The following is a 19,661-nucleotide window of genomic DNA, read 5'->3' on the forward strand; positions in this document are numbered from 1 at the left end:
AAAGAAGAAAGAAGAAGAAAGAAAGAAGGAAAAGGAAAGAAGGCAAACAAGGCAAATAAAGGAGAGGAGAGGAGAGGAGAGGAGAGGAGAGGAGAGGAGAGGGGAGGAGAGGAGAGGAGAGGAGAGGAGAGGAGAGGAGAGGAGAGGAGAGGAGAGGGGAAAGGAAAGGGGAAAGGAAAGGGGAAAGGAATGGGGAAAGGAAAGAGGGGAAAGGAAAGGGGAAAGGAAAGGGGAAAGGAAAGAGGGGAAAGGAAAGGGGAAAGGAAAGAGGGGAAAGGAAAGAGGGGAAAGGAAAGGGGAAAGGAAAGAGGGGAAAGGAAAGGGGAAAGGAAAGGGAAAGGGAAAGGGAAAGGGAAAGGGAAAGGGAAAGGAAAGAAAGAGGAAAGGAGGCAAGCAAAGCAAGCAGCTGGTGCTGAAAGTGAGCAAGACTCTCATTTTCTTCTGTCTTTTAATAAATCATTGTAGCAGCTTTGTGACAAGTCTCTGTTATCCATAATGCCCAAGCAAACAGCTTTTCTTTCAGCCTCTATTCAGCTGGCTGCCAGGGAAGCAAGACTGCAGGCAGGAAACTTCAGTGGCTCAGCCTGCTCCCCTGTAATTCAATTAGAAAAGCAAGCATGAAGTCAATATTCATTGCGCCAGGCCAGGACTGCACAGCACAATGAAATGATAATGAGAAAGTTCACAAAGGAGACGGGCTTAATGATAAGTTTTTAAAGAGGTGCTGCAGCGGGTGACCCTCTGTACAACTGGCAAACACACACGGGCATATGGGACTTTGCCCTCAGGGATTTACTCTCATCCCTCACCATCTGTATCCAGGGCAGACGGCTGATTGTGAATCCAAGGGAATCTCATGATATACTGTCTTAGGTCACCCTATTCAGCTATTTTGCATCTCTGAAGAGAAAGAAGACACGTTTCTTAAACACCCAGGCCTCAAGGGAACACATACAACTCGCTGGATCATAGGCAATGCAGTTTCAAATGGTGTGGAACTATGACTCCCGAGCTCAGCAGGGAGGTGGGGCCTGTGGGACACAAAATCATGAAAGAGAACTTCCAACACTTCATGGAAGCACAGGAGGAGAAGAACTGCACCCTTGTGCTTTCAGAGCAAGGCAGCACTTGGTCCCTTCAACCGTGAGAACTTAAAGCATTTGTGTTTTAAACTGGATAAATGCTGGACCCAATTCTGCAGCTCCCTCTCCAAGAGATCTCCCACTGGAGAAGGTCTTTCTATGATTTCCTTTCTTCTTTTAGCACTTTACTGGTGACAATGAAATCTGCAGTCATTTATTTTGCAAACATCATTGTATTTCGTTTTAAAAATAAGGAATGATTGAAGTAGTAATTAAAACAACAGCATTGTGTGTACAAGCCCAGGGTTGCCTTGTTCTAATTTTGTTTTGGGATTCTACATTCCAGATATGACAGAATTTGTTCTTCTTTAAAATGACTTCTATGCTAAAGCCCTGGCTTTCTCACAAAGAGACTCAGACCCCATTCTTTTTGGCACAGTACAGAAAGAACAAATGGCCCCAACTCCAAGCAGGCAAACATGAGAAACAGAAAGTTTTCCTTTTCTTTTCCTTTCACAAAAGGGAAACAGGGCACACAAGCTTATGTAAGATCCCTGAGGTCACACAGGGTGTCACTGAGAGTCACAAATTGAATTCAGATTCTCAGGCTCTCTGTCCCAATTCCTGTCATATTGCTGTTCAGGACACTCCAAAGCTGTAACATCATTTTCATAGATACATGTTGTAATTCCCCATAATTCATCTCTCAGCTGAACTAGTATTAACATTCCACATATCCCCATCCTCACTAATGACTGCTTAATATGCTGCTAAATAATTAATACAAGTCAACAGCTCTGTATTCTCTCAAAATCAGGAGGTATTTTTCAACACAGCTCATGACAACAGCCCATTTTTTACTTCAGAGCCCAAAGAAAAGGAAGTCAATTTTGCCATTCTTCCTGATTCAAAAAGCTTTCAACTGCTAATAATAGAAGTGGGTGGTGAATTGCTTCATCTGCAGTAGGAAGCTCTTCATGTCCTATTGGGCCAGTTCTTCAGCTGCTAGAAACCCACACAGCTTCACTAGAGGCAATTCTGCTTTGTCAAGTCACGCAAGCCAAAGGCAGATGTATTTGTGTTTCACTGCCCACTGAATCACGTAAGACAGACCCAATCTCTGCATCTCAAAGGGAGGATGAAGCACTGCCGACAACCGGAGCTATACTCAGGTAGAACAGGCTGGCTGGATCCCTCTTCTCCAGAAACCCTCTGTGGGGAAAAGCAGAGACAAACCACCAGCAACTGCAAGGCTGTCCAAACAAGCCATGCCAATATCCTGGACTAACCCACCCGTCTGGAACTTAACACAGGATAACAGCAAAGCATCTCAGAACTAGCTGCTTTCTTCCAACACTGATCAAGAGAAGTTATGTGCAAAAAGGGAAGAGCCACACTTGTGGCTGCTTCTGCAGATCACAGTTTTCAACAGTTTTCTTGCCCTAACTGCAATATATTGACTTCTGCCATTATTTTGAAGGGTTACAGACCCTTGCAGGACATAAACCCCTTCGTGTTGCAGAAGGGATCAGATGCTGAGCTGATGTACATATATACCTACATTGAATTATGCCAGCAAAGGGCCAGATCCCAGGATTTTTCCTTTAGGTAAATTAATCTCCAGTGCAACTCACTAAGAGACTGGAGAAAAAGGGGTAGGATCCACATCTTCCATATGTGTTTGTGCTTTTTCTGACTATTACATAAAAGGCCAGATAAGATAAGAAGTACTAGTCACTTTAGATGTCAATACAGAACATAATTATACCCCCTCTATCCTTTCACAGTACATAAACCTCAGTTTTCACTACTAAATTCAAATGTTGGGTACTCTCCAAAGGCCCATTATGTAAAACGGAGTCCTCACTGCTCAAGACGACGAGAGGTCAAATATCTCTGTGTAACTGTGTAACTCCTGCCTGCATGGAGCTGTCAGAAGTGATCACAATAACTTCCCCTTTCTTATTTTAGAGGCAGCACTCTCACTCTTATGTAACGAAGGCAAAATCTGTTGAGGTCAGGGATTCAGAGGCACCAGCTTCACCCACTAGACAGCCTTTGCCTCTTAGTGACAGCCCCTGGGAAGTTCACAAGACACCGCAGGTATCTATCTCCCTTTAGTTATCACTCTTCCATGTCAGACCCCGCTATCCTGTTTTATTCACTATGCTTTGATGGGAGATGTTGTCTGCACAATATCCTCAGCTGAGAATTGGTTTTTCTCGGAGACATTAATGCATGTAATTGGCACGTGCTTTTCTGGAGTATTTCTATCACCTTTCAAAGATAGAGACAATCAAATCTCTCCTCCACTCATCAAGAAAATGCTTAAAGCATCAAGCGGGGAATTCCAGGCTGGCTTATAGCTGGTACTTACATTTTCTCAAGCAGCAAGGTAACATGGGATGAGGACTGTCACGGTGTTTATTTTGAGTTCCCTAGTGAGAAAAACATTTTACACTTACCCTGTGTGGTTGAAACCTTCCTCCCCTCCTGTGGAAGTCAGGTTATCTCTGCTGTTCATATACAGCTGCTGTTACTTGCCTTGACCCATCTCCATTGAGCAGACATTTCAGAGAAGCACTGAAGTCAGTTATCCTCAGTTAGGCTCTAACCTTCACAAGGGTGAGGTAAAATAGAGCTCTTGTCTCTAGCTAGGTTATAGTGCTCATTAGAGATGAGCTCAAAGCTCATAAGTTCACTTCAAAGAAAAGAAAAGTGCTAGGAAAAGACAAGAGCCCTTCTCAAAGTTCTGCATCTCTAATTGCTGCCATGCTGTTTTGAGTCCTGAACTAGGCCTTTTCAACATGGAAGAACTGAGAAATACACACTCAAAAGTAATTAAGAGATTAGTCTGACTGGGGTTGATTTTCAAACAGTGACTTAAGACTGCTTTATATCAATGGGCAGATGGAGCTATGGGCTTTCTTTCAAGAATAAATGAGAGATGGTAACACTTTTCTCCCAGTCTTTGTTTTGACTGTCAGTGTTTAGAGGCAGACATGTTTCATTTGGTCAGAAAGGAGCTTGCACAACACCCTCTCACCTTCTGGCTGATCGTGGTGTTGTGATAGACCTTTCATTTGTGTGCTACAGAACACTCCCAGATGACAAGGAATGAGATGCGCCTCCATGCTCCAGGCTTCCGGCAAAAAGGGGTGATCTGGAGGTGGAGACACAGATGATCTAGATACAGGTTATAGTCAAAGACCAACAAAACTGCATGCTGAATTCAATCCAGCAGAAAAATTACAGGAACACAGAATGGAGAGCCTATTTATGTTATTAATAATAAAGGTACTGCAACCAGTGAGCCCAGAGCTATGCAATTACAAGGAGACATGGAGTGTACACAATCAGGAATCCTTATCAGATTGTTTGGTCTATCTTTTCCATTTAAAAGTGGTGTTTAAACTATGTTTATAGACAAAAGAACTGATCAATGAACCTGTCATTTGGTCATGAGTAACATGGAAAAATAAATCAGGTGATGAAAATATTGCTGTTTCTCCATTTGGGGGATAAATGGAAGAGGTTTCAAAAAGATTTTGTCAGAGCTCTGGGGCCATGTGCATCAGCAAAGGCAGATGTTTCATCTTTGAAAATTTCCCACAAGAAAACATCTCCAAAAATATTCGGAAATGAGATTTTCCAAAGGTAAAAGAGCTGGAAAAACCCAAACCAGAGATTTACTATTATTTAAGCTCTTCAGCTGCTCCCTAAGAAAATAAACTTGGAGTTAAACAAAAACTTCACTGTTTTCCTACAAAATAAATAACAGTAACATTATACCCACTAAACAGGAATCAGCTGTATAAACAGTTTACCTGCCTCTGACAGCATCAACTATAGAGAGAATTTCTGGGCAACTATGTTCAAAGAAGGAATAACCCAGATTATGGTAACTCAGGGCATAATAACTATGAAGTAGCAAGTAGGAGGCAAAAATACATGAAAACTTCATCATCTTGACTAAACATCTTCAAATCTTATACTTGAAAAAGGTGACAGTTACCATGCTCTTCTGCTTGTCACTTTAAGCTTGCCCAATAGTTGCCATCATAATCCCTTGATTCAAACTTTTAACTGTCTTTATCCCTTTAATTGCAGTTCATTCATTTCTGAAACTTGGGTGCCTGATTTTCCACGTTCATTCCCTTCACCCATAAACAGACAGACAGTATATGCAATTTGAAAGTATCTTGCAGCTCAGAAATAAACCCCTATTTTTCCATCATGTAGTCCCCCTGGATACTTTGATTAATTTCAATGAACTAAACCTGAAGAGCCCCCAGGCCTCACATGTTCCAAGCAAGGGAAGAAGAAACCCAAAAAATCAATCCCTTTCACAGTATCAGTCTCTGCAAACTTTAGAGATCAAATGATCTACAGTTGTGAACACTAAGATATTGGAGCCTTTGAAATATGTCCACATGGCAGAAACGTTATCTCCCCCATAGTCTCGTCCTTCTCACCCGCTCAGCACATGTAAACCTTTTGGTACAGCTTATTCTAGTTGTTCCCACTATATAGAACAGAAAAATGCATGCTGTTGTGGAACAGAGGCATGTGTAATATTTTGTGTGCTCAAGAGCCTAGAAATAGATTGTAGGCTGTATGTGTATTACAGGCTTGTGTCAACATGGCTAAATCCATCAGGTGCATGAAGAGAAATGATCCTGATGGGCACAGCTGGGATTCAGAAGCTGCCTCTACGGCCTTATTTATAGCAGATAAATTGACCATGTTCTAGTTCAGCTCTTGACAAAAGGGTATATAACAGAGCTTTGCTAACGGGGCTGCATCCACAGTATCAGATGCACAGCATATGATATTTGCAATGGATACAAATCACCCAGTACAAATCTGGCATGAGATTGAGGGATAGAAGTTGGATGTGGAGGGATTACATCCAGCACTTTCTAAGGCAGTATCTCTGAAGGATGAAAAGGGCTTGACTCTACCTTGCCCCAGATTTTGTGCTGTCGTCCTCATCAAAGCAATCAAGATGAAAAACCTTCTCTCTTCAGTCTTGGATACTGGTACATTTCACACTACTTTGTGAACAGGTTTGTTTAGTAACCAAGTGCCTTGAAATAACAAACCTGAATCCTCTCATGCAATTTCAGCTTTATCATGCCTGTAGTCACTTTTCCTCTAGAGGATTTGCAATAAGAACTGAATGCTGAATTCCTCTTTGTGCTTCTTTGGACCTGATCCTCAGCTGGTACAAACTTAACACCCACAGATATCACAAAATCTTCCCACATTTACACCAGCTGAAGATCCAGCCATTGTTTGCCAATGAGGGTGTTACTCTACAGTAACACTGTTTCTGGTCCAAGTTATTCCTAACACTATTGTAATTTACAACACTATCAGGCTCAACGGGGAAAGAGTAACCACCAGCAACAAACCTTCTCTGATTCTCTAGAATATGTGCAAGTAGCTAATAATAATAATAATCAAAAGTTAAAAATCTAGGGATATGTCCATAGAGATATCCTATAATTACCTTGCTGCTTTGGGACAGATTTCATTGTTCACTTCCCTCAGATGCTCTCCTGCCTCCTGCCTCACACCCTGAGCACTGTCAGTTTGCTGTCAGCTTTACAGTATCAAGCAGTTGATCTCTCCGTTGGTACCCTGTTCAGTGTCATTTAAGCTGGGCAGTCTGCAAGGCCACCAAGGTCAAGGAACTATCAGGAGTAAGGTTTCTTAAGTGCAACGTGTGAGACACCATCTGACACTGTTTATAGATAGACTTAGCCTCTTATTGACCACAGGATAGAAGTTAAAAGCATTGCTTTGGGAGTTCAAATGTGTTAACCTCTGAAGTGATGTTTGAATTAGGGTTATAAAGGGCCTAAAGTTTTGATCAGAGGCTCGGAGAATAAAAAGGATTTGGAAAAATTTTAGAGTAGGATCAGAGTAGCTCCTCTGAGTGTGCCAACTACTATATTATTGTTGATTTCATTGAGTCCATCTATCAGGTCTGTGCATTATGTGATCCAGTTCCAAAGATGTTTCCCTGCTGCAGCTGACAAAATACAGACTATACACTTCAAATGCAGTCGTCGGTCTTTAAAACAGGCAGTTACAAAACATGCTGGCTGCTCTAGCAATCAATAATGGGAAGGGCAGTGTTTGTTGGACTAACTCCCAAACAATTAGATACTTGCCAGTGTAAAGTAAAAAATGACACAAGACCACGCCAAAAGCTTGTTCACTGTTTGGCAACTCGTAGCATTACAAACACTGAGGGTTTAATAATCCGGCAATATTAACAAAGCTGGAACAGTTAAAACAGTTTCTGATGAATACACAGCAGAGGTAACAAATACACCTCCCCTGAATTGTATCTACATGACTCCTGGAATTCCTGATGCAGTTTTCCTGGAAGTTGACTCACAGAGGAGGAGGAGGAGGTTAGATACCTGTCATGAGTTGCATACACAAACTATAAGACAGCACAGCAGCTTCAGGGAAGGAAGCAATGCTTCTTAACCAGAAAGGAGGCAACTAGCAGGCTTAAATGTTTGAGAATACCAGACCTGCAACCTGAAGACTGGGAATGAACAATTCATCTCAGCCCTGAGGACAAGCGAAGGGAAGTCCTTCTTTAAGGTCCCTTCCAATCCAAGCCACTCTATGACTCTATGAAAGTGCCATGTAAGGGTGCAACATGGGCCAGTTACTCCCTAAGGGTCCAGGAGCTGAGCATGAGGACAGGGACAGGACAGTAAGGTGAGCAGGGCAGCTCTAGGGTGACATTCTGGGGGCAGCCCTGGGCCTGGATCACCAGCCAAGTTCACTGAGAACTGCAGCCAGGCCAGGCCCTTAGACTGCAGGTTTCCACATATGTGATCTGCCTTGTCAATACAGAACAGAGTAAAAAGAGCACCAAAACTGCAGAGGAAAGGTCCGTGCTATGTGTATTTCCAGTGGCTATCTTAAAAAGTAAGGACTTCCTTTTACTGCTCCACAGTCTTGCAATATGTTACCCCTCTGCATCAAAATAATAAGGCTTGGGCAACCACACTTTGATTTAGGGGTGGAAGGAGGGAGTCACTCAGGGGCTTAGAGACAACATCCGCTTTGCTGTTAATGTCTTATTGTCATGTAACATGCCCGTACATGACCATTTCCCTCAAACTCTCCATTCAGACAAGGGCTGGGCATAGCCCTGCTCTATTCCAGGAAGGACTGAGAGGGATCTGCAGCCAAACTAGAGAGATGATGCCTCAGAGGTGCTACAGCCTTGTTGCAAGTCTCCTCAGTCTTTAAAAGTGTGGGAACCATGGTAGATTTCAGTATTATTTCTCTGAAATATAACAGGAAATGCTACGTACTCAGCTATTCTTGCTGCTTGCTATCATGGTGTACCCTGTCTACAGTGATGTTACAGCATATGATGGCCCTGTAACTCACTTTTTCTATCTCCATCAATTATCTGGGATAATATTCTCTTTATAACCTCACCTGGACTTAACCTTCAAGGACATTTCTCTGTCAATGTCCTTGACATTGATGCATGTCAAGATGATGCATGTGTCTGAGACAACGACCATTTCTAGAAAGCAAATATTCCAGTGCCTAAATTAAGACAAAAAATATTGGTTTCTCTATCACTTCTCCTCTTCCCCACTCTCCCACCCACCCCAACCCACCCCCTTTCTCATGTTCTCTTTTTTCTCCTTTATTTATTTCTGTGTTTCTTTCCTGCTTTCCTAACTGTGGTACATCAATCTAGCATGGGACTATGGGAGTAACTGGATATATCTATTAGCTTTTATACTTCTGGTAAAATATGGTACTTTTTGATTTCTAGACATGTCCAGAGAAAGATGAAACAAAGCAAAGTTACCTAGCAAGTGTCTTCTTAATACACCAAACTATCATTTCAGAGTGCTGCAGAATGTAGTTCCCTTTCTTTAACCCTGCAATAAAATGTGGGTCAAATCTCTGTAGACCAGACTTCAAACAGCCCAAGTCCAAGGCTGTGCAACCTTTCCATCTACCTCTCAGCTATCAGTAAAAGAACTAGCCCAGACAGGATGTGCAAACAAATTGTCACAATACAGTAATCTGTATTCTGCATTCTATTCTACAGTAATCTGTTTTTACATTTGGACCGAGGTCTCAATGTAGAAAACATTCTCTGATCAGTGAAAGTAAAATCCTGATGATGAAGTCCTAGACCTGGAAGTGACACCACAGGCATATCACAAAAACATTCCCTAGCCGACTATAAAGAAGGAAGTTAGTGACAGAGTTGGTGTGTACTTCATGAGTGTCAAGAGGTGGATTCTTAAGCACAGTCCTACAGCTGTTCAGGTGGGGTGTGCTGGGAGCATGGGCTACCTAAGAAACTCTGACAATCTCACTAGAATATAAAGCCAGGGAAAATCATTTTCACCCTTAATTTTTACTGTAAGGAAAAGGAAATGCTCTTAGAAGATTAATTCTGTCAGGACATACTATTTTGTAGCAGAAGACACAGAAGCTTACTTAGTGCTTTATAAGGAAATGCACTGGTTTGCAATGCAGCCTAACTCAAATTGCCTGCTGGAAAACCGTTCCACTGAAACCCTGGGAAAACCAGACCAACACTATGTGCCCTGTAATAGAAAACCAAAATATAGTTCTAGAGGCTAATTCTGACCCCAAAAGCTTTTTTGAGCTCTCTCTGAATGCTAGTAACTTTTCCTAAGTCAGGATCATTTTAGATGGAGATACGATCGGAACTGCGATATGCAGTTATTCAGAGGACTTGCAACATGTCGCTGCCATTGAAGCTGAATATTCATCCTAGCAGGAAAGAGCAAACATTTAGAAGAGATGCATCTGCTGCTGATCACTATCCAGTTGCAGAAATCATGTTAAAAATCAGAAAGTTTGGTAAAATGCATAAAAACGCAAACTTGACTTTCCATGTTTTAAAAGCGGACTAAAACAGAACTTGGTTGACTTAAGGTAATATTTTAACCAGAAAGCACAAGAAGAGAAACATCCCAATTGACTGAAAATCCAGCTGTGGACTTAAAATAGAGTTTTCAAAACTTGCATTTTTCATGTTACTAAGTTCAGCACTGTCTGGTCTTTGAAGAAATGGATTGGCTCGACAGAGCGAGCTGGAGCACTCAGCATTCACACGGGAACTCACTCTCTTCTGCTGTCAACTGGCCCAAAAGCATGGCTGTGAGACTTACCATATCCTGGCTGTGAGCTATAAAACGTATCTGTTAGGGCCACCTTCGTGTTGAAGAAGAGATTTAGAGATGGAACTTTCTAAGCTTTTTGTGGAGGCTTTTTTCTGTTTAAAAACATCTTTGCCTTTATTGGAGAGGTTTTCAAAGCTGAGGAAAGAATCTGTGAGCTGGATCCACTCCATTTTAGTAGTAATTAAACTCCCTATTCCTAAAGGCCCGGTCTAACTCTTAATGAAATAAACAGCATAGCTGCCATTGCGTTCTGGAGGGGCAGGATCCAGTTCCATCTACTTAGGGTTCTACACACGAATGCTTCCTAACTGTGATCCAGATAGAAATCAAAGTAGAGCAAAGTGTTTGACATTATTATCTTTAATCTGTGCCGCATTTTTCATGATCAGTCCCTTTACGGAAACTCCAAACCCCATATCCACTCTCTGTTACATTAGCATTCTGTTCTTAAACCAGCCACTTCATTTGCTGATTTCCACGCAACACCCACCTCGTAACCATATACATTAAAATCCTGCAGTGCCAAGTGTTTCAGAGATCCTGAAATGAGTCCCTGCTAACACTAACTTTTCCATCTTCAAGGCCTTTACCCTACCCACTGAACTCTCCCCCTATTTCCTTGCTGCCTCATGACTCACCACTGAACCACGCTGTCTGTGCAATGCAACCAAGCGATCCCCAGCCACCGAGCCCCAAAACCCTCCTTGCTCAAGAGCAGCACAGTAGCTGTGTTCCAAAACTCAGCTGAACACATGGGGCTTCTGCCTTCTCTTACAACCAGTACTTGATGGAAAAAATGCTGATTTGGTGAAATCAAGGCATTCCACAGATTCATTTTTACTACTTTTTTTCTTTTTTAAGGAAAAAAAATAAGAAATGTTTCAACCTGAAACCTCTTTCGTTCCCTGACAGCTCATCTATCCAGCACATCGACAGTTCATCAGGTGGAAAGGCATCTAGCATCTGCAGTTTATTACCTAGATGGAGCCAGGGGACCTCCAGCTTCCAGCTGATCACTGGAAAGCTCTGTAGTGAGACATAGCATTTATCTCAATTTATAAGCTTCAGGGATAAGGTTCTTCAGAGAATGAAAAATCAATGCAGCTGAAGGGAAATCAGCCAATGCCATGGCATTTTCAGGGGATTTGGCCCTCTTTTTGTAATATTTGATTAAAGGAGACTTCCACATCCCAAATGCTATACTGCCAAAGTTGAACATCAACTGCATGATCACCTATGTGGCAGGATGTGGAAAAATACTTCGTGTTAATGATTCTGTGCTCTGATCAATATTCTACAGTCTCCCCATGAAGAAGTTAGTGTTTCACAGAAGATAACACAGTGGAAGCAACAAGTGTCAAACCATTAAGACCCTGCCAGATTCCATACCGCTGCAATCCTGCACTGCAAACATTTGAGGCTGCCTGAAGCAAAATAATGGCAACTGCACAAAACATGCACAAAAAATCTCACTGTTCTACAAAATCTAGCATTTAATCACATGGATTGTTGATATTTGCAGGGTAAGACAGGCAAACAGCTCAAATAAATGCTTTTCAATAGGAAGACAATCAGCTTATGGCTCTTTCTGTCGCATAGGGACTTGATCGTATGTCTGACTCTTACTTTGTATTTTGTAAAGAATTAATGGTATATAAATCACATTATTAAAGCCATTGCAGACTGTTTTATAACTGTAGGCTCTCTTTATAAACCATAAGTTTACCATGTGACCTAAACCTGGCTATGTTTTATAATTACTTTTAATTCAGTTCCCAAGAAAACCAACCGGCAATGCTTCCCTAATTGTCCACATATACAACTAGAAGGTTTCCAAGGATTCTTCTTATTCAATACTTTCTACCTGCCTTCTGTGAAGCTGCTGATGAGCCAGAAAGGCCTGCACCTTGAACAGCCTGTCCTACCTGTGATTACAAACTTGTGTTGCTCTCTCCACTGGGACTTCACTGAGGCACCCATTCACAGGGTGAAAGTGCCAAACCCAAGCCCACAGTGACCACAGCTCTATACAGACACCCTCCAGTTGCCCACTAATCATATGGGATTTTTCCCATTCATGATTTTTAACAAGCCCCAAAAGCCTGTTCTGAGTGTCTGATCATTAGTCTTTACCTTCTTCTTTTAAGAGGTCTGAAAGAAAACGAATAATGTGGCAACATGAGACATATTTCACTAACAGGAGTGTAGAAAAGATCTTTGGCACCGTCAAAACCACCTGTTAAAATGCATATATTTAACAAAACCTTATCTCTCCTGATGGCATGAAAAGCTAAGCACTTCATCCCAAAGGTTTTCTCTGCTCTCATGGGTTTTTTTTTTTCCAGATCAATTTCCAATTTTGGTATTTAAAGATGGCTTCAAAGTGTTTCTGTCTTAGGTACCACATCATTTATTATCCTGAAGACAGGAAGTATTCAGCTCTGGAAATGTCTTCTGCTTGTGTGCAGTAGGAAATTAGTAAGGGTTAAATATCTGGGCAGTGGGGATTGTCTGACATCAGCCCAACAAGTCAGCAAATTGCAGTCTTTTCTCTTTTCCTACACAGGCAATACAGGAAGGGACTGATAAATAGAATAACAATGAAGTTTCTCTCCCATCTGAGGAATACAGGAGCCTGTGAAGGCAATCATGAACTAAAAGTTCAGAGCCCAAGTTCTTCATTCTGTAACTAGAAGACAGTTGGGGGAGAAGGGACATCTGTTCCCACAACAAAAGGCCAAGAGGAACAGGATGGGGGAAGCTCAGCTTGTTGCAGTCCTCTCTGAGCTGCTATGGAAGTTTTAGCCTGATACGACTTTTAGCTCTCTTTGGAAGACATATGCATTTGACACTGCGCTTGTTCTACTTACTGTCACTACTAAACCCTTTTTATTCCTCTGCAGGGAAAGCTTAGTCACTGGATCTGTCTACTCCTTCTCCCATCTTCTCCCATCAACTCCCCTCCCCGCTGACCCTCAAAGCTAAGACATGAAGTTACATTTCTCTATTTCTTCCATCAGTTATTGTGGTATGAGAGCTCCACTAAGACATGGGCACGTTCCAAAAACAACATGAGAATAAGGACTTCTGTGTTTTTAAGACCTGACCCAAAATATTTATTTATCCAGAAGTTGAAATTCTCACGAGCAATGGGTGAAATTCTGAGGAGAGAAGAGCTGCAGCAGTCCTGGACATAACACTGAATCTCTCGGCACAAGTGCTATAATATAGGCAATGAAGGATAAGCCATAAACCAAGCATCAGCAGAAATCTATATATTAACATAAGGTCATAACTCGCATCAGTCACTTTTATATTAGAATGAAGTGAGAATGAAAGCATAGGTACACTTAAATAATAGGGATTCCTACAAATCCTGGAATGATTTATTACTGACAGTGCAGTAATAGATTGCTTATGGCAAACAGGAGATTCACAGTTTCCCAGGAGGCTTATTCCCCCATTGCAGGATACAAATAATTCCCATTGACTTCAGTGCTTTTCCTGCCGTGAAGGACTAGGAATTTATTGGGTTCAGTGGGAGTTATGAATAACTTGCATGAGCAAAATCAAACCCTAAAGAAACAAATTATTCTGTCTACTTCTTAAATCTATTTCAGATATTTCTCTCTATGTCAGCTGGAAAAAAACACACACTCAGCTCAAACTTACCCATCCATAGAAACTAAAACTTCTTACCCATCTATAACAACACCTATAAACAAATGTGTATGGTCATTGTAGAGCAGAAGTAACAACAAAAGCCATAATAGGCTGAAAGATTTCTTATGGAAAATGTTCTCTGTAAAGTATTTGTCTCCTGGGCAGATTTAACCAACTAACAACCAAGATGAGGTCTAGGATGAGGTGTCCCTGCCCATGGCAGAGGGGTTGGAACTGGATGATCTTAATGTCCTTTCCATCCCTAACTATTCCATGATTCTAAGACACCTTCACCCTGCAGATGCACAGAGGATTCCCTCACTACCACTGGGTAGTCATCTCACTGTAACTGTGCATTGTTTCATTTACCAGCGAAGAGCAACCACATAAAATCAACCCAAATACCAGGTTCTACTTCTTCACAGTTGTATGCTTACATTCCCATCCTGCCCATCCCCACCACTTGAAGAGGAGGAAGAAATGTTCCTCCTTGAGAAACATACTTGAGAAAACTCATTGCTTTAAAGGAGACATAAGGGCTAATATTTAATCTGGTAGACCAGCAGATGGACAATCACACGGCTGTTGGTGTACCTAGTCAGGCATAGCACATTTCCAAAACAGGAATGTGTTTTCAGGAAAGCACTGAAATGTGCATGTTTGGCAGCTAAGTGGGTGAGCAGAGAGGACTGTTGGGGATTTCTTACCACCTCCTTACAGACGGCTAGCTGGTGCAACTCCTGATGACAGGAAACACAGCCAGAGGATCTATTCCAGTACAGCAACTTGTATGGAAGGAGACCCTCCTGAAATCTCCACTGTGCTTCAATGGCAGCACTGATGGAATCACTCCTGGAAAGAAGAATAAGTTAGTCTTAGACACCCTAGGAAGTCTCCCGCTGATGTCAGTGACATTATGGGCATAGGTAAAGGAACAAATTTGGTAAGGCAGGGCTTTTCAACAAGAGGAAAATACATTTAGCATCTTTGTGTCTATATCAGTAACTTTATATATGATATAGCATTTGGTTTCAGATGGGCTTTTCCAAGTTAATGGAGATGCCTGAAACTGAGGAAACTATGGAAATACGTCCTTGCAAATGTCATCTTTACATGGCAGATAGAGATAATGCAACGTTTGTTATTTTAAACTTCCTATTTAGAAACCAAACTTACTTTGCTTTGACAAACTATCAGAATGCCCCCGTGACATCCCAAAAGATACCACACTCAGGTGTTCCAGATTGTACTAGAAATGTCAGATCATTTCTAGTCATATAGCCCTCAGTAAATTGAGGGAAGGTTTGTATTACAGAATCATAGAATAGTTTGGGTTGAAAGAGACCTTCAAAGGTCATCTAGTCCAACACAGCTGAAGTGCTTCAATACTACCATAGAAAATCTACACCCAATTGGAAAGAAAATAGCAACTCCAGAGTATTCAGTGCCATATGTGCTGGGAGGACAGTTTGGGGACATTGGAATTCCTGCATATCCTTATTATCTTTTAAGTAGAAACTGAGTCCTGAAAAAGCTGATGGTGTGTATGCAAAATTATAAGCAATGTGTTTGCAAGAACTGGGTTGTCTGTGCTACAGTATAAAGTGTGGACAGCCTGTATGACTAGGAAATATAGGTTCTTCTGGAAGAGGATGAAGTAAAGATGCAGTTTTGTAAAGGATTTAGAAGGAAGGAAAGAAAAAAAAGGGAGGACTCATTCTCTATTTGCTATCTTTTAGAACACCTGCCATTCAGTCAGTTCCTAAAGTTCCAAAGGAAAAGTATTCTTTCAAAGTATTTTCATGGGCCCTGGGGCCAGGCAATTGCAAATTTAGATGAGTCAAGAGCATCCACTAAGGAGGAAACAACAGCAGGAAGCATGGAAATTGTCTCAGACTTCCCTTGGCTTTACTGACTTAATAGGGAGACCCCACCTACACATTTAATAGGGTCAGAGCCATAACCCAAGGCTATAGGGTATAGAGATTCCTGATCATTCCATTACAGTAAGGATGTACATTTCTAGTTAAACTCACAGAACAATGCTGAATAGCTCCTCAGAAGATTAACAGGACCTCCCACTTCATGGAAACAGTGACTGTTTACATAATATGTAACGACAGTAAATCATAACAAATCCTAGGAGAAAACTCCAGTGAGAGATAAAATAACATGACCTTCCGATTTTGCTTCTTTTCTCAGTCTTACAATCCATGTCTTTATTCCCCTATCCTGTAAGGATTTCTGCATACCCTTAACTTTCAGCACAACAGTAGCCCCACAGCTTTCAATTAGTCCAATTAAGTGCAAAAAAATGAGTGCATGCACAAGAAAATGTCTTTTTTATCTGTTTGCTTAAGCAGTGCCTAATGTAGTACAACCCCTTCCATAGCCTGAGTTTCCTACCACTGTGGTATAAATAATACAAGACGTTCCACTTCGCAAGGTTCAACAATTAGCATTCTAACTAAAGGGCTGGTACAAAGTAGCACCACTATTGATCTCCATTACCGTGCTGAGCCAGACCAGCTGAGGATCAGACCCTGCCTGAGGTGGTGAGTGCTTTGTAATATGCAAAGGAATTAAACAAATACTTCTGTGGGGGGAAATATTTGCAACTGGATAACTGGTTTCTGAAACTCATCTGTCAGTTGCAATTAATTCCTGAAGAATGTCCTGCATGAGAAAACCTTGTTCTATAATTTGCTATATTCTAATACGACAAAGCTTTCGCAAGACAAACAGACTTCATTACTTTTCCCTTGGGAACTCCTGCACTCTCTTTTTGTGCATGTGCATGTGAGCAGCTCCATAATTACACAACCAGAACTCAGATTTGCTTCAAATGAACCATTTCAGGGCTTATTCCGTGACAGGACACTCCTGTGAAAACATACCCATTCCCCGCTAAGAGAACAGAGTCAAAGCAAGTTAAAACGATTATAAAAAATACCCATTCCCTGCTAAGAGAAAAGAGTCAAAGCAAGTTAAAACAATTATACTAAAAGGAAAATTGGGGGGGGGGGGGGGGGGGGAGGTGTCACATCTAGCATTTCCATCAAGAAGTTATCACGTCAGGCCTGAAAACCAGTACACTAAGCGCTGTACCAACATGTGAAAAAAGAGAGAGTCTGCTCCTGAAGAGTCCCATCAGAAGTGCATCTGCATGGCATTAAAATGTGTGTTTAAGGGAAGAGATCGCCTGGAGCAGATGTGCAAGACTCGATGCAAAATTGCTGTGCGCCTGCCAGGGGCTGCAGGAATGCAAACCCTTCACATCAGTGCTTTAGGAGGTGATGCATATCCTGAGAGCGCTGTCTGCAGCCTCCTGCAAGCCCTCTCAATGTGGCCAGGGTGTCCAACAGACAGGGTGGATAGTCCTCCTGCACAGTGTCCCCACGTGGTCAGCGGCTGGGAGAGGGTTCTGGCTGCTCTTTTAATATTATTAGTGATTTAATCATCCAACAAAGAAGCCAAATTCAAAACGAGGACTCTTACATGTGAATTAAGTACACTTCAGCACTTGCCCAACTCCCATTCATATGGCAGCTTAAAGATCTAATGGAAAAGAACAGACTTTTAATGACCACGCGTCCTTGTGCTCTGGAGTGTGGGCTACAGCAACTAATAATAGATGAAGGTTTACATGTTTTTCTTGTGTTTCTGCTGGGGCTGCTGTGTCATTAATTCAGCTTGTGCCTGGCTACTTATGTTAAACATTCCCTTTGTGGCTTTCTCTAAATCTTAAATTTTGCATGTGACCACACGTAAATGTAAATGTGTATTTTTATGGTCCTGTAATCTCAGTGCTTTTAAATCCCAATTGCCTGAAGGCATACAGGGAGCTGAAGCAGAAAAGCTTGGTCAGTTTGTGATCATTTAGAGCTAGTTTATTTGCTCTTTCTGAATGGATTTGGTTCCTGTAGAGGTTTTTGCCTTTTGTGTAATAGAGTAAAGATAAGATCTAGGAACCTAATTAACCCTGCAGGGCCTGTGAACAAGGCTTATTAGAAAACAGTCAAACACATTTATATTTAAATATCTTATTTACAGGAATTCATATCATATTTCTGAGCAGCAGATATACATGCCACACACTCATACCTTTAACCACTGTAAACCATTTCCTTAAATAAAGCTGAAAAATGCTCTCAGTTGGAGCTCAAAGTCATCTGGATTATAGGAGTAAAAGACTCCCCAGTAATAAATGAAAGTCTGCAGGATGCTGCAAGCTATAGTGTTCTTTCACCTGCACCCCAAATAAAGGGCAAAACCAATGTTACTGCAGCCCACATCCTGACCAGTAAACACCACTCCGAAGTAATTTCTCTGGGGACCTTCCCATCTGTCTAAGGGAGTGACAATAAGATATATGTGATCACAGACATCTCTGAGGACTTCTGGAGAGACTTCATAAGGAGTCAGAATAAGGTTATTAAAAACCTCATTTTGAGGTTACTTCAGATTTTTGTAAATATCCTGGGTCAGACAGGAGCAAAGCATAGGTTTTAGTACTATGTGTCTATGAATATACATGTACCTGTCATACAGGTTCCAGTTACTTGAGAACAAAAGTATCCACAGCAATTCTGAGTTCTCCTTTCTTAACCCTTCACTCCTCCCACCCTTCATCACAGAGAGATGAGAAAAAACAAGTGAAGAGAGATCTTTGGAAACACTTGACCCAATTTTCTACTCTGAAGAAAGGTATGGGAAAGGAAATGTTTATTTGTGGGCACAATTGGTAATTCAAACCCACATCCTCAAAGTTCCAGCACTTAACATATCCTACTGATTGAGGACTTCAGAAGTCAAGAGCCTAATGCTGGTGATTAGCCCCTGCCTCCTATGTTGGTGCATTACTGGGTGCAGCTCTATATATGTACCCTGTGCGTAGCAGCTTAAAAGCCAGAAGAATTAGTCTTGCTTCTCATGACATCTTGAAGGGCAGCCCGGATTCAGAATTAGGTCTGGACAGTACTTAACTTTGTTGTAAATGACTGCCTGACCGGTGAGTAGGATAAATGATGCCACTGGGACTGAAATGTATCTTAAAATTAATCATTTGCTTAATGGTTTTCCTGGAGAAGGATTGGTTTAAATACAAATTTAAGAGCATTTTCAGCTGCAAGGCATGTGGGAGTGAAGATCCCATCAGACAGAGATTCTAAACAAGACAGACCTATATTGTGTCACAGGTATTTTAAAATCAGACACATTATTAATGTAATTTAAATTCTATATCCAGGCACAGTTGGTAAAAGCAACCGTATCTTTACCCTATAAGTTCTTCAGGAAGGGAATTATTTTTGTTTGGGATTTATATGGCATTTTAGACAACAGGAACCGGTCTAGGACTGGGGCAATGGCACTGTAAAGTTGTACAAATGAACATAACTGTGGTTTTTTAAAATTCCTTAGCTTAAAATTCTTCTTCAAAGGCCTAAAATTAATATTTTATTAGCCAATTTAAAAGCGTGCTGCTTAGAAAAGACAAAACCTTGATTGTTTCTATAAGTAGGTCCATGATTTATATCGTGAATCACTTTGGCAAGAGCAGGAAAATCCCAAATCAAGTTACTCTTCAACCTGCACTAATAAATCCTGTGTTGACACGAATTCCTTTTTCAGTGCCTCATTTTCAAGGAGCCGTGTGGTTTTTTAATAACCAGTCTTGTTGGATCCTCTTCAT

General features: G+C 41.4%; 1 long non-coding RNA gene across 1 annotated transcript in view; it reads right to left on the bottom strand.

Moving 5' to 3' along the window:
• Nucleotides 1–2,256: 2,256 nt before the first annotated feature.
• Nucleotides 2,257–19,661, bottom strand: part of LOC130606804 (uncharacterized) — a 48,473-nt gene continuing 31,068 nt past the window's right edge. Inside the window, exons 4-6 of the long non-coding RNA XR_008974055.1 lie at nt 14,677–14,821; nt 3,548–3,697; nt 2,257–2,294 (exon numbers count right to left, since the gene is read on the bottom strand). This is a non-coding gene — a long non-coding RNA (uncharacterized LOC130606804). The remainder of the gene's footprint in view (nt 2,295–3,547; nt 3,698–14,676; nt 14,822–19,661) is intronic.

This window comes from Pezoporus wallicus, unplaced genomic scaffold (assembly GCF_028554395.1).
Source record: "Pezoporus wallicus isolate ANWC-B61680 ecotype Strahan unplaced genomic scaffold, APGP_CSIRO_Pwel_v1 contig_4191, whole genome shotgun sequence".
NCBI classification, from domain to species: domain Eukaryota; kingdom Metazoa; phylum Chordata; class Aves; order Psittaciformes; family Psittacidae; genus Pezoporus; species Pezoporus wallicus.